The following is a 15,202-nucleotide window of genomic DNA, read 5'->3' as shown; positions in this document are numbered from 1 at the left end:
CATTTATCCACTGTGAAACTATTTTACATTTATATTACATGGTTATCAATTATTTTACATGTCCCAGACAGCTGTGGAGACCAAGACATTGGGTATCTTTAGATTAATAGGTTCTTGATTTGTAAGGGTGTCAAAGGTTACAGGGAGAAGGCAGGACAATGGGGTAGATAGGGGGAAATTGAATTAAAATAGAATTGAATGGATCGATGGGCTGAATGGCCTAATTCTGCTTTGATGACTTATGGTCTCATGACATATGTCTTTCAACCAATATATTTCTCCAAATCAAGTGCAAATATTTTAAATGGCTAGAGCTAAATGTGAATCCAACCAACCTTGTTAAACAGGCAAAAGCAACTAAGTTTGTAGGTTCACATGAAGCAGTGATAGTAGGGACAGCAGAAATGCAGGCAAGAGGAGAATATTTAATAATCAAGGATTGTTCAGTTTGAAACTATTACTCCCAACTAAAGGCCACATTGAACGGATAAGATTCAGAAAAAGCGCACAACCAGTTGTAGATACATTTACATCAATCCTGAGGGAAGTATTCAAGGAAAAATTAGTTGGACTCCAAGACAATTTCTCTCCAATATAGAAACAGAGGAATCATGAATCTAGAACCTCATTAATATTGAGCAACAGTGGAAGGCAAAAAATACAGAGATGTTATAAAAAGGTTCGAACAAAGATCAAGAGTTCACTACTGCAAAGACAGTGGAATATGAAGTACAATCTGATCTGCCTATAGCATGCGAGAGATAGTATTTGAAAGAATTCTAAGGTTAATAATTAGAAAGGCACTGGTTCACCATAAGCACTGTCATTGTGATAGTGGAAACATAGAAAATAGGTGCAGGAGTAGGCCATTTGGCCCTTCGAGCCAGCACTGCCATTCAATATGATCATGGCTGATTATCCAACTCAGTATCCTGTACCTGCCTTCTCTCCATACCCCCCGATCCCTTTAGCCACAAGGGCCACATCTAACTCCCTCTTAAATATAGCCAATGAACTGGCCTCAACTACTTTCTGTGGCAGAGAATTCCACAGATTCACCACTCTCTGTGTGAAAAATGTTTTTCTCATCTCGGTCCTAAAAGACATCCCCCTTATCTTTAAACTGTGACCCCTTGTTCTGGACTTCCCCCAACATCGGGAACAATCTTCCTGCATCTAGCATGTCCAAACCCTTAAGAATTTTGTAAGTCTCTATAAGATCCCCCCTCACTCTTCTAACTTCTAGCGAGTACAAGCCGAGTCTATCCAGTCTTTCTTCATATGAAAGTCCTGCCGTCCCAGGAATCAGTCTGGTAAACCTTCTCTGTACTCTCTCAGTGGTAAGAATGTCTTTCCTCGGGTTAGGAGACCAAAACTGTACACAATACTCCAGGTGTGGTCTCACCAAGACCCTGTACAACTGCAGTAGAACCTCCCTGCCCCTATACTCAAATACCTTTGCTATGAATGCTAACATACCATTTGCTTTCTTCACTGCTTGTTGCACCTGCATGCCTACTTGCAATGACTGGTGTACCATGACACCCAGGTCTCGTTGCATCTCACCTTTTCCTAATCGGCCATATAACCATATAACAATTACAGCACGGAAACAGGCCATCTCGGCCCTACAAGTCCGTGCCAAACAACTTTTTTTCCCTTAGTCCCACCTGCCTGCACTCATACCATAACCCTCCATTCCCTTCTCATCCATATGCCTATCCAACTTATTTTTAAATGATACCAACGAACCTGCCTCCACCACTTCCACTGGAAGCTCATTCCACACCGCTACCTTCTGAAGTCATGTCCTCTTGTTTGAATCTTCCCTATTCTCAAAGGGAAAAGCTGATCCACATCAACTCTGTCTATCCCTCTCATCATTTTAAAGACCTCTATCAAGTCCCCCCTCAACCTTTCTCTGTAACTTAGTTGTTTAAACCCAGGCAACATTCTAGTAAATCTCCTCTGTACTCTCTATTTTGTTGACATCTTTCCTATAATTGGGCGACCAAAATTGTACACCATACTCCAAATTTGGTCTCACCAATGCCTTGTACAATTTTAACATTACATCCCAGCTTCTATACTCAATGCTCTGATTTATAAAGGCTAGGATACCAAAAGCTTTCTTTACCACCCTATCTATATGAGATTCCACCTTCAAGGAACTATGCACAGTTATTCCCAGATCCCTCTGTTCAACTGCATTCTTCAATTCCCTACCATTTACCATGTACGTCCTATTATGATTTGTCCTGCCAAGGTGTAGCACCTCACATTTAGCAGCATTAAACTCCATCTGCCATCTTTCAGCCCATTCTTCCAAATGGCCTAAATCACTCTGTAGACTTTGGAAATCCTCTTCATTATCCACAACACCCCCTACCTTGGTATCATCTGCATACTTACTAATCCAATTTACCACACCTTCATCCAGATCATTGATGTACATGACAAACAACAAAGGACCCAACACCGATCCCTGAGGCACCCCACTAGTCACCTGCCTGCCACCATTCAGATAATAGTTTACTTTTTTGTTCTTGCCACCAGTGGATAACCTCATATTTATCCACATTATACTGCATCTGCCATGCATTTGCCCACTCACCCAACCTATCCAAGTCAACTTGCAGCCTCCAAGCATCCTCCTGACACCTAACACTGCCCCCCAGCTTCGTGTCATCCGCAAACTTGGAGATGTTGCATTCAATTCCCTCATCCAGATCATTAATATATATTGTAAATAGCTGGGGTCCCAGCACTGAGCCTTGCGGTACCCCACTAGTCACTGCCTGTCATTGTGAAAAGGACCCGTTTACTCCTACTCTTTGCTTCCCGTCTGCCAGCCAGTTCTCTATCCACATCAATACTGAACCCTTAATACCGTGTGTTTTAAGTTTGCATACTAATCTCTTATATGGGACCTTGTCGAAAGCCTTCTGAAAGTCCAGATATAACACATCCACTGGTTCTCCCTTATCCACTCTATTAGTCACATCCTCGAAACATTCTATAAGATTCGTCAGACACGATTTACCTTTCATAAATCCACGCTGACTTTGTCCAATGATTTCACCACTTTCCAAATGTGCTGCAATCCCATCTTTAATAATTGACTCCAGAATTTTCCCCACTACCGATGTTAGACTAACTGGTCTGTAATTCCCCCTTTTCTCTCTCCCTCCCTTTTTTAAAAAGTGGGGTTACATTAGCTACCCTCCAATCCTCAGGAACTACTCCAGAATCTAAAGAGTTTTGAAAAATTATCACTAATGCATCCACTATATCTGGGGCTACTTTGGCCGCTTCCTGGCCATTCAGTATTGCAAGTCCACCCTTACAGAATTCACAAATCATCATCCAGAAATTTGAGACACAGTATAAACTTCACTCACAAAGAATTTATGTGGGAAATAAAGTAAATAAATGAATGTATGCGTGTATGGTGCATCTTTGCTTTATAGAAACGTCACAATACAGGTGGTTATCTATGAAAGCGGGGGTTGGTTGTATCCCATAACCACCCGATTCATATCATCAAGCACTCATAAAAATTGTCAAATGTGATATCCCTTCCATAAACATGACTGTTTAGACTTTTGGACGTCAAAGATACAGAGTGGGAACAAACCATTCAGCACATTGAGTCCGCATCAACCAGCAATCTCCCCTTTCCCTGGCACTATCTTACACACAAGGGACTTGGCACTTTGGCCTTCATCAGTCAGAGTATTGAGTACAGAAGTTCGGAGTTCATGTGGCAGTTTACAAGACGTTGGTGAGACGGCATTTAGAATATTGTGTTCAGTTCTGGGCACCATGTCATACGAAAGATATTGTCAAGCTGAAAAGAGTTCAAAAAAGATTTACGAGGATGTTGCCAGGACTAGAGGGTGTGAGCTATCGGGAGAGGTTGAGTAGGGTGGGTCTCTATTCTATGGAGTGCAGGAGGATGAGGGGTAACCTTATAGAGCTGTACAAAATCATGAGAGGAATAGATCAGGTAGATGCACAGAGTATTTTACCCAGAGTAGGGGAATTGAGGCCCAGAGGACATAGGTTCAAGGTGAAGGGGAAAAGATTTAATAGGAATCGGAGGAGTAACTTTTCCACACAAAGGGTGGTGGGTGTATGGAACAAGCTGCCATAGGAGGTAGTTGAGGCTGGGACTATCCCATCGTTTAAGAAACAGACAGGTACATGGATAGTACAGGTTTGGAGGGATATGGACCAAGCTCAGGCAAGTGGGACTAGTGTAGCTGGGACATTGTTGGGCGGTGTGGGCGAGTTGGGCCGAAGGGCCTGTTTCCACACTGTATCACTCTAGGACTCCATAAATTACAATTTACAGAAGCCAATTAACCTACAAACCTGCACGTCTTTGGACTGTGGGAGGAAACAGGAGCACGTGGTCACGGGGAGAACGTACAAACTCTATACAGACAGCACCCGTACCTAGGATCAAACACGGGTCTCTGGCGCTGTGAGGCAGCAACTCTACTGCTGCGCCTGATTGGAATCTCTCCTGGTTTTTATAATGCAAAACGACAACTACCTGAACAAGGACAGATGTCAGGTCTCAATTGCTGGGAACTTTCCACAAGTTAGGGAATTACTTCCAATGATACTGACAGTTGTCAGCAGTTAATCCCACTTTCTATAGTGGCAATGTTTAGTTTGGCTCTCTGACCTTTGATTCTGTACTATTATTGAGATGCTTTCTGTTAATCAATCAATCAATCAATCAATCAAATCAACCTTTATTGTCATCTTGCAAAGCAACAGTTGTACAGTGCAAAATGAGAAGACGTTTCCCTGGGAATACCGGAGCATCACATGAAACTTAAACATTTCACACATAATAACAGTAAAAACAATCCAGTCCCTGATGAAACAGTATAAATAATTAAAAGCAGATAAAACATCAACATTAAAATACAATAAAAAGTCATTAAAATGTCTAGGACAGTTGATTTGAGTGGCCAGTGCAAGAGTTATTAAAATGTCAGTGCAAAGCAGCAGAATCAGGTGACTGTTAAGGCAGCTTCCTAATCTTTTTTCAATGTCTACACAATTTCCTCATTTCCCACTGTGAATTCCCCTGCGGGAAAAACATATTTGAATTACTTGCAGAAGCTTTTTTTTTTTTTTTAAGTACTTAGATTAACAACTGAGTAACGCGAAACACTGCTGCAATTCAAGTCTAAGTTATAAACCAAACTTTCAACTAAGGTATTAAAGAAAGGAAAATAAAATGCAAATCTACGTCCAGGATGGGTTTAAGTACCACCTACTTACTGTGACAGGGCAGCAGTGATTTGGAAAGCCTCACCAAGCCATGAAGCGACAGGGGCTAGATCAGCACCGATTCACCCCAAATGCCCAGCTGGTCAGGACCAAAGATTATAGAGGAGTGCAGGCAGAAGTTGGCTGTGGTTCGCATCAGGCAACCAGTCCGTTGTAGGAACTCACTGCGAGTCCGAGTCCGATGTCAGAGTCCGTCCTAGGAGTCCAGGGATCAATGGGAGCCGCTCCCGGGGTACAGGTTAATGGGAGCCTCTCCCGGGGTACAGGGATCAATGGGAGCCGCTCCCGGGGTACAGGGATCAATGGGGGCCTCTCCCGGGGTACAGGGATCAATGGGAGCCGCTCCCGGGGTACAGGTTAATGGGAGCCGCTCCCGGGGTACAGGGATCAATGGGAACCTCTCCCGGGGTACAGGTGCGCAGCTCGGGCCTCTCCCAAGCCCAAGGTCGGTTCTCGGGGTGCAGGTAACTTCCAAATTGCGCTCCAGATCCCAAGCATAAGCCGCTGCAGCAGCTCGGCTTTCCGCCTGACTCAGTCCAGGGATAGTAGATTGATCACACACACACACACAAATGCAATTAGGTCCGGTTTTCGGTCGCGTTTTTAAAGCACCTTATTCGGCGACGAAGGCAACAAAAGTTCCGCTTTCACTTTTGCCTGTCACAGCGAGGCTACCTGAGATTAAACACATCGCCCTCCAGCGATATCACTGCGAAATGCGACCGGGCTTTATCAACGCAGGTACACAAACATGCTGGAGAAACTCAGCGGGTGCAGCAGCATCTGCGGAGCGAAAGGAGCGAAGGAAATATTTCCTTCGCTCCATTTCCCTCGCTCCATAGATGCTGCTGCACCCGCTGAATTTCTCCAGCATTTTTGTGTACCTTCGATTTTCCAGCATCTGCAGTTCCTTCTTGAACGATTTATCAACGCAGACGGTTTCAGTAGCAATGTTACAAAATTTTGAGATTTTAGATTCAGATTCAGATTCAGATTCAGATTCAATTTTAATTGTCATTGTCAGTGTACAGTACAGAGACAACAAAATGCATTTAGCATCTCCCTTGAAGAGCGACATAGCAAACGATTTGAATAAAAAAATAATAAGTGTGGGGGGGGGGGGGGAGGGGGGTGGTGATTGGCAGTCACCGAGGTACGTTGTTTAGTAGAGTTTTAGATTTTAAAAATCAAGTCTGTAATTTATCCCATCCGATAAAGTATAAAAAGAAGTTTAATTTGACACCTAATTCACTTTCATATCTTCAGTATTAAAAAAGTTATGGCCATTTTCATACTCGGAAATTAGCATCTTGTTCCCTATTGCTTTACCATTGACTTAACACAAAAGCTGTGATCGAGGACAGTCAAAAGCCCATAACTTTCTTAAAAATTAAGAGAACTGAAAGAAATTTTCAGTTATTGTGGATAGAAGCATTCTGAAACAAATATGAAACAATCTTACTTAGATGACTTGAAATTAAAGCATATAATTAGTTAGTTACCTAATTGTAGCTAATTACAAAATTCAATTACTAGATCTAAACATCTAGCAATTTCTTAAGAATAGATTAACATTTTTAAATAGCCTAAGTCTCTAAATAACACTTACACAAGAATTCACAATAAAACATGTTTTTTAAATCTCATTGTCATGGATTTATAGGCCAAAAGGAAGGAATTTAACGTTTAATACCTGTAAATTGATAGCCATTTAAATCAACTTGCGAGTGGGTTTTACTGGAACGGAACCATTTGGAACGTTGCGGTTGTGGTGATTTATACCCCCATATCGGCATGCCGGTTCGTATGGGGACCAAATCACCGTTTCGCAACTTAAAATGTGGCCTCCGACAAAATATAATCCAGGACAAGGTAAGAGAAAGTCGCGTTTTAACCCCCCCCTCAAACGCGCCAAAATCGCGCACACGGCCAGTGGCAGAACTGCAGCGCTGCTGAAGGTAAGTATTGTAACATACCTAGTTTCAGTTGTTGGTATTGCCCGTTGATACAGAAATAGTGTTGTACAAATGGAACAAAATGCCTGATGTTCGAAATTGGCCAGGTAAGTTTGTATTATGGTCATATTATATATATATGATCATTTAAAAGTGGAAGAATATTTCACTTTGATCATTTATACACTTTATACAATACACTGTCCCCAGATGCAAAGACAAAGCTGCTGACTCACAGCGCCAGAGCATGTCTCGGGTGCTGTCTGTGTGGAGTTTACACGTTCTCCTGGTGATTGCATGCGTTTCCTCCAGCTGCTCAACACGTCCCAAAGATGGTTAATTTAGTTATAGTTTACCGAGTCTGCACCACCAACCAACAATCCCCATGCATGAACACTACATCAATATGCCCACACATCTGAGATGAGGAAGCAGCATTGCTCACAATTGGCTCCTCATTCTGTTCTGAATGCTCCGGCTTTTTCTCCTTGTTCTTCTGTTCAATGTGAAGTATTTCAGGATGATCTTGGTTGCACACATTACAAGTCATACGACTTGCAGTCTTTGGCCATGTATCCCACCTTCAAACATCTAAAGCAGACTCCTTTCTCTCTTAAGAAGTCTATCTTTGTTTTGTGCCCTTTCTTCCTGATCTGTAGACACCGTCCTAAAGTGTGACCACTCTTATTACAGAACGAACAAGAACCTTGAGTATTAGTGGTAGATACATGTCTTCTCGCTCCACCTGTTGTCGGATTTTCTTGCACTGCTGTTTCTACAGGTATTACAGTTGGTGCAAAACTGCTTCAATTTGGTCCTGATCTTTCTCTTGTTTTAGCACAAGTAGAACCTTTCACATCTGCAATTGGTCTAGGATCCTGAATGTTTCCGAAAAGTGGATCTGACAATATCATCACTTGCTTCTCCATGAAGTCCACCAGGTCAGAAAATTTAGCTCGACGTCCATATTCATCCGGTAGTAGACATGCCCTATCCCTCCACTTGTCTCTGAGCTTGTAAGGCAGTTTTAGAAGGATGATCTTCATATTGGAAGCAACATTTATTTCCTCCATATAGGTGAGATGTTCCATAGCATTGCAACAACCTCTAAGAAACAGCGAGACCACATGCAATGCCTTCACATCCTCTAGCTTGAACACTGACCAAGCAAAAGCCTTGGCCATATATGCATTGGCGATCTTATGGTCATTACCAAAATGTTTTTTAAGCAGATCTTTTGCCTTTTGATAGCCCTCGGCTGGAAGCAAATGTCAGCAACTGTGGACTAGCTCCTCTTGTGTATTTCTCTAGAAAATGCAGGCAATCACTCTTATCATTAGTTTTTTTTTAAACTCTTTTTGCAAATGCCATTATTAAAACTTCATACTGCAAAGGATCACCATCATAAACAGGAATGTCTCTTGGTGGTAAGGCAGAAGAGAGGTTTTGTTGAGCCAGAATAGTAGTAATCTCATTCTGCTTCTTCATGAAGTTCCAGATTTCACGTCGGTTTCCATCATTCAGTACAGGGAGAGTAGTGCTCACATGCCCCTGTACACCATTGCTCATACGAGTCTGTACATTTTGTCTCTGAAGAGAGGGTAGGTCATAACATGAGTTCTAACAGGTGGTCCATGAGTTGTTTGTTTTGGTTTTACAACCTGTTGCACCTGAGCAGGCAAATATTCATCTGCCTGTAGATTTAATTTAGCTGATGTTTCTCTTTGAGCAGCTCTTTTTCTCACATAACAGCTCCTCCCCTGAGATACTCTAGAGGAAGCGGCTTCTTGATTCCTTGGCATCAAGTACATTAATCCTTGCATCGTTTGTCACCAGCTCCGTCTCTAGTTCCAACATTCCATCTCTCTTTTGAAATGTTCCTCTTGTGCCTTAAGCTCAAGCTTGGCATTGGTTGCTGCTAGCTCAGTCTCTCTTGTCAATTGCTCCTTTTGTGCCTCAAGCTTGTGCCTTTTTCTCAGTGCAGCAGCCAGTTCCAAGAGCCCAATCTGCCTGAACTTCAATACGAGCAGAGACCCTTGAAGATGCACATGATGCAGAACCAGATTTGTGGCTTGGTCTTCGTTCTGAGACATTTGAAACACTGTCTTATAATGTGGATAAATGTGAGGTTATCCATTTTGGTGCAAAAACGGGAAAGTAGACTATTATCTAAATGGTGGCCGATTGGGAAAGGGGGAGATGCAACGAGACCTGGGTGTCATGGTACACCAGTCATTGAAGGTAGGCATGCAGGTGCAGCAGTCAGTGAAGAAAGCGAATGGTATGTTAGCTTTCATTGCAAAAGGATTTGAGTATAGGAGCAGGGAGGTTCTACTGCAGTTGTACAGGGTTTTGGTGAGACCACACCTGGAGTATTGCATACAGTTTTGGTCTCCAAATCTGAGGAAGGACATTATTGCCATAGAGGGAGTGCAGAGAAGGTTCACCAGACTGTTTCCTGGGATGTCAGGACTGTCTTATGAAGAAAGACTGGATAGACTTGGTTTATACTCTCTAGAATTTAGGAGATTGAGAGGGGATCTTATAGAAACTTACAAAATTCTTAAGGGGTTGGACAGGCTAGATGCAGGAAGATTGTTCCCGATGTTGGGAAGTCCAGGACAAGGGGTCACAGCTTAAGGATAAGGGGGAAATCTTTTAAAACCGAGATGAGGAGAACTTTTTTCACACAGAGAGTGGTGAATCTCTGGAACTCTCTGCCACAGAGGGTAGTTGAGGCCAGTTCATTGGCTATATTTAAGAGGGAGTTAGATGTGGCCCTTGTGGCTAAGGGGATCAGAGGGTATGGAGAGAAGGCAGGTACGGGATACTGAGTTGGATGATCAGCCATGATCATATTGAATGGCGGTGCAGGCTCGAAGGGCTGAATGGCCTACTCCTGCACCTAATTTCTATGTTTCTATGTCTTCAGGTCCAATTTCTTCTGATTCTACAACACTTTGTTGTATGGCACATTCAACTAAAGAGTGTGTAGTTTGTAGTCCAACTTCAGAGAACCACCTATCTACATCTTGTATAAAACCATTAAAAGATTAAATTCTTTCTTGAAACCATTGATTTTGCCTTTCAAGCTCCTTTTCAGGCAGTGGTACTTCCACCAATGACTCCTCTGACTTTGCACAGCCTGATTAATTGAACCAGATTAGATTATATTTCATTCACATTCTCATTTGGTTTCATGAGCTCCTTCAGCTTTTCAATTAACGATAGCTTGTTTACATATCGTATTTCTTGCTTTCTGACCCCTTTCCATGGACAATTCCCGACCTTTGTCCGTATATTTAATGATTCTTCTTTCTTTTGCAGAATCCTAACCCTCTTGTGGCTGAGCTTTAGACATACTGGCTCACTATCCCTTTAAGACGTGTAAAGCCATATGATTGCAATTGGAATTCAAAACAACTTGACTGGCATTTCAAAACAAAAGATGTTGCTGTAATTCTCAAGGTCACTTTTCAATTCTCCATCAGCAGCTGTTTTCCAATAGAGCTTCTCTTATAGTAGCCATTCCAATAAATCTTAATACTATACGTTTAGCTGTACGTACCCACTCTGCCCCTGCACGTTGGCTTCCGAAGTTTCCAATCTTCATTAGTCAGATAGCACAGGAGGCGACCTTGTCTAGTTGTCAGCGTCAGGCTTTAGCAATAAACCAATCCTTTGTTCCAGGTTTTCACAAGCTCCAGTTTCACTCATAGAGAACAGTTCTTACTTTAATGTAATGGTGTGGCAGTCCCTGGATATTAGGCCACTCCTTGGGTCATCCCCCTCGGCACTTGAGGGACAGGGACAAGGGACTGCCCACAGTTGTGAGTGGATGTTCCCAACCCTCATTAAAGAACCTTTGAACCTGCCTGGCGTCTAGCCTTTTTCTGACCGCGTCCAGGCCACTACATTGGTGACCCCGACGTTCATCCCGCTTCGTGATGGACCAGACGCCGTCGTGCTGAAGCCCCTGACTTTGTGGACTGAAGCCTGATATCTGGTTCCAGCAGCAGAGGCACAGTTTGCTCTGCGGGGTGTGACGGTGGCTGCATCAAAATACTATTATGTCATCAGCGCTCTTGACCAGGTGACTGCGAGGCGAGTAAAACCTTACCTCCTCGCCCCACCCAGCTGATAACAAATATGCAGGCCTCAGGGCCCTGCTCATCAGGAGGTTTGACCTTAGCTAGTCCGATCGGGCAGCTCAGATTCTGCGCATGGACGGCCTCGGTGATCGCCGGCCCTCCTGGAGGACAAGCTCGCCCTTATGAGCAACCACAAGCCCTGTTTCTTGTTTAAACATGCCAACCTCCAGCAGCTCCCGCCCGACATCCGCCTGCAGCTCGCCAGCGATCCCGTTACCGACACACAGGCGCTGGCCGAACACGCTGACCAGCTGTGGATGTCCCGTCAGCGAGACCTGGAAGCGCCGGCCGACCTTTCCGCGACATCAGGAAGCGCAGAGCAGGTCGGGCCCTGTATTGACCGCATCTCAGCCACTTCCGGACGACCTCCACGGCAAAATCCTGCCACCATCGAGCACCTCAGAGCAGGCACGTCACTCCAGCATAGCCCGTCAGCAGTTCCCTCTGACGCCAGCAGAGGTCGCCGGTGGACGGCCCAGCCAGCACTATCGCCTACACCACCAGACGCCAGCAGAGGGGGTTGGTGCTATTATCACTGCCGCTGGGGAGCCGCAACTAGGCATTGTCGCCCGCCCTGTGCGTTCCCAGGAAATGAAGGGGACGGTCGTCAGTGATTCCTTCGGCGGCCGGCCATATTCATCGCCTGGGATCGCCGCACCAGGGGTCGGTTCCTCGTGGACACCGGGGCAGAGGTGAGTGTGCTGCCTCCGTCCATCGCTGACATCCGTGCAGGCAAACGTGTCCTCCCTCTCTGCGGCGAACAGGAGCCTTATTCGTACTTACGGGGTCCGCACCATCTCCATCAACTTTGGCCACAGCTGTTTATCATGGGCGTTCGTCATCGTCGACGTTTCCCAGCCGCTGCTGGGTGCCGACTTCGTACGAGCCCATTCACTCCACGTGGATGTCAAGTGGCATCACCTGGTGCACTCCACACAACGGAGCCGGTCTCCCTCCACGTTGGTGACCCGGCTGCACGCCCCGATGGCCCCCTGACCTCGCACATCCTGGCAGATTTCCTGGACATCCTTGAACCCCACTTCCACTCCTCAGCCCCCAAGCACGGGGTGGAGCACCACATTCCTACTCCCGGCCCACCCGTGCATAAGGGCATCTCGTTTCGCACCGGCCAAGCTCCGAATAGCTCGGGAGGAGTCGATGCGGCCCTCTGATAGCCCATGGGCGTCACCGCTCCACATGGTCCCCAAGGCAGGCGGGGGATGGCTCCCGTGTGGGGATTACCGTCACCTGAATGATGTAACCGTCGCCGACAGGTACCCGGTCCCGTACATTCAGGACTTCAATGTCCACCTGGCCGGGGCATCGGTGTTCTCCAAGGTGGACCTCGTGCGCAGGTACAGCCAGATTCCGGTCCAACCCCGATGATATCCCTAAGTCAGCCATTCCTACACCGTTTGGGGAGTTTGAATTTTTGCGGATGCTGTTTGGGTTGAAGAACGCTGAGCAGGCCTTTTAGCGGCTTATGGACTGTGTGTGCCATGGCCTGGACTTTGTATTCATCTACTTGTACAACATACTCATGGCCAGCTGCTCGCAGCAGGAGCACTGCATCCATCTCCGTCAGCTGTATCAGCGCCCCAGTGACCATGGGTTGGCTATCAACTCGTCCAAGCGCTGTTTCAGGGTGACGGCCATCGACTTCCTTGGCCACCGCATAGTTCCACAGTCGTAACCGCGTCACTCCACGGCCACCGTGGTACCTCTGCGAGCCGGGGGGACGCTGTCCGCCGGTTCCCCCGTCCAACCACCTGCAGGAATTTGTGGGGATGGTCGCATGTGATCACTGCTTCTTGCTGGCGGTAGCCGGAATCATGCGCCCACTTTTCCACCTCATCGCTGGTCATCGCAGGGAGGTTGAGTGGTCCGACTAAGCAACAACGGCATTCGAGAGGCCTAAGGAAGCCCTGGCTGAGGCCACGATGCTCGTCCATCCATGAGAGGATGCCCCAACCACCCTGACGATGGACGCTTCTGAGGTTGCGGTTGGGGCAGTGTTGGAGCAGCTCATTGACAAATGCTGGCGGCCACTCGCCTTCTTCAGCAGGCATCTCAGTGGTGCTCAGCGCCGTTATAGCGCTTTTGACCGTGAGCCCCTTGCCCTGTGCTTCACCGTGCGCCACTTTTGCTACTTCCTGGAGGGAAGGCCCTTCACTGCCTTCACGGATCACAATTTTCACGTTTTCCAAGGTTTCAGACCCGTCGTCCCAAAATGCAACACCTCACACTTCTCTGTGTTAAATTTCATCAACCATTTCTCCGCCCACCTGGCCAATGGATCCAGATCCTGCTGCAATCGTTCACAACTGCAATCGATCAGCCATGATCACAATGAGTGGCGGTGCTGGCTCGAAGGGCTGAATGGCCTCCTCCTGCACCAATTGTCTATGTTTCTATGTTCCTACAACCATCTTCACCATCTGCAAAACCACTAACTTTTGTATCATTAGCAAACTTGCTAATCTTGCCCTGTATGTTCTTATCGAAAGCATTGATGTAGATGACAAACAGTAACGGGCCCAGCACCAAACCCTGAGGCACACCACTAGTCACAGGCCTCCATTCTGAGAAGCAACCTTCTACCATCACCCTCTGTTTCCTTCCGAGAAGCCAATTTACTATCCATTCAGCTATCTCTCCTTGGATCCCATGCGATCTAACCTTCCAGAGCAGCCTACCATGCGGAACCTTGTCGAATGCTTTACAAAAACTCCATGTACACAACATCTACAGCTCTGCCCTCATCGACCTTTATTGTCACGTCTTCAAAAAAATCAATCGGATTTGTGAGACACGACCTCCCACGTACAAAACCATGCTGACTGTTCCTAATCAGCCCTTGTCCATACAAATACCTGTACATCCAATCCCTCAGAATACTCTCCAGTAACCTTGGAGGAATTGTGCTATATCCCAGGCAGAGGCTTTTGCCTCCGGTGCCACTAAACCCACCCCCCCACCCCACCCCACCCCCTCTGTAGTCAGGGGAAACCTGGGGTGCGGAGGGCATGGGTGGGGGTGGGGAGGGTCAAAAAAAAGGGGGGGGGGGGGGCAAGGCGGCAAAGAAGATGAAATACCTGGGGAATAAAATCCCCGGAGATAAGAATGTTCCACCCATCCTGTCACCTTCCATTAGGGAGTCCACAAGCCCCATAATCCAGCTGGGGCAGAGGGGATCGGATGGGAGGAGGGGGAGTCGCGGATGAAAGGTGCTCAGGTTTGCCCAGAGTCTGTGAGCTCCTCCCCTTTGAAAAAAATGAGGAATCTCTCTAGGAAGGAACTTCCGTCCTGGATGAACAGGAATCCTCCGGGGGGGAGGGGAGTACTGTGGCGGAGGAAGACTCCCGCCCGCCCGGTCCCATGTTCTGGAGGGGATTCTGCGGACCACTCGGGTGTTATGGAGCAGGGGGAGTTTCCTGTTGGGGTGGGAGTCCCACATCAGGCACCCGAGGAAGCCCTGGAGCAACCCACCCAGGACGAGGCGCAGAGCTCGCCTCTGGAGGTAGAGTGTAGGCGGGGGGAAGGGTTGGGGCCCTTCAGGACCTGCCTCCAGAGGGACTCCGTTAGTCTGGTGCACCAGCGTCCACTCTGGGCCCAACTGGTGGAGGGACTGTCGATGGCCTTGACTCTCCGGGCACATCTGGGGAAGGTCCCTCTGCCACTGGCCCCAGGGTTGGGACTGAGGTGGAGGAGAGACCAGCGGGTGGGGAAGAGGCAAACGCTGCACAGGGTGAAGCAGGAGTATCGAGCACTAAGGGCATGTCC

At 46.6% G+C, this 15,202-nt stretch overlaps 1 protein-coding gene across 3 annotated transcripts in view; it reads right to left on the bottom strand.

Moving 5' to 3' along the window:
• LOC129700574 (exocyst complex component 3-like) overlaps nucleotides 1–11,811 on the bottom strand; it is a 59,729-nt gene extending 47,918 nt beyond the window's left edge. The window contains exon 1 of one of the 3 annotated variants that reach the window (XM_055641193.1): nucleotides 10,837–11,811. The gene's annotated coding sequence lies outside the window, so the exon portion shown is untranslated. The other 2 variants (XM_055641191.1, XM_055641190.1) reach the window with 2 other exon arrangements.
• Nucleotides 11,812–15,202: the final 3,391 nt, after the last annotated feature.

Source organism: Leucoraja erinacea, chromosome 9 (assembly GCF_028641065.1).
Source record: "Leucoraja erinacea ecotype New England chromosome 9, Leri_hhj_1, whole genome shotgun sequence".
In the NCBI taxonomy this organism is placed as follows: domain Eukaryota; kingdom Metazoa; phylum Chordata; class Chondrichthyes; order Rajiformes; family Rajidae; genus Leucoraja; species Leucoraja erinaceus.
This window is presented reverse-complemented; position numbering and strand designations above follow the sequence as displayed.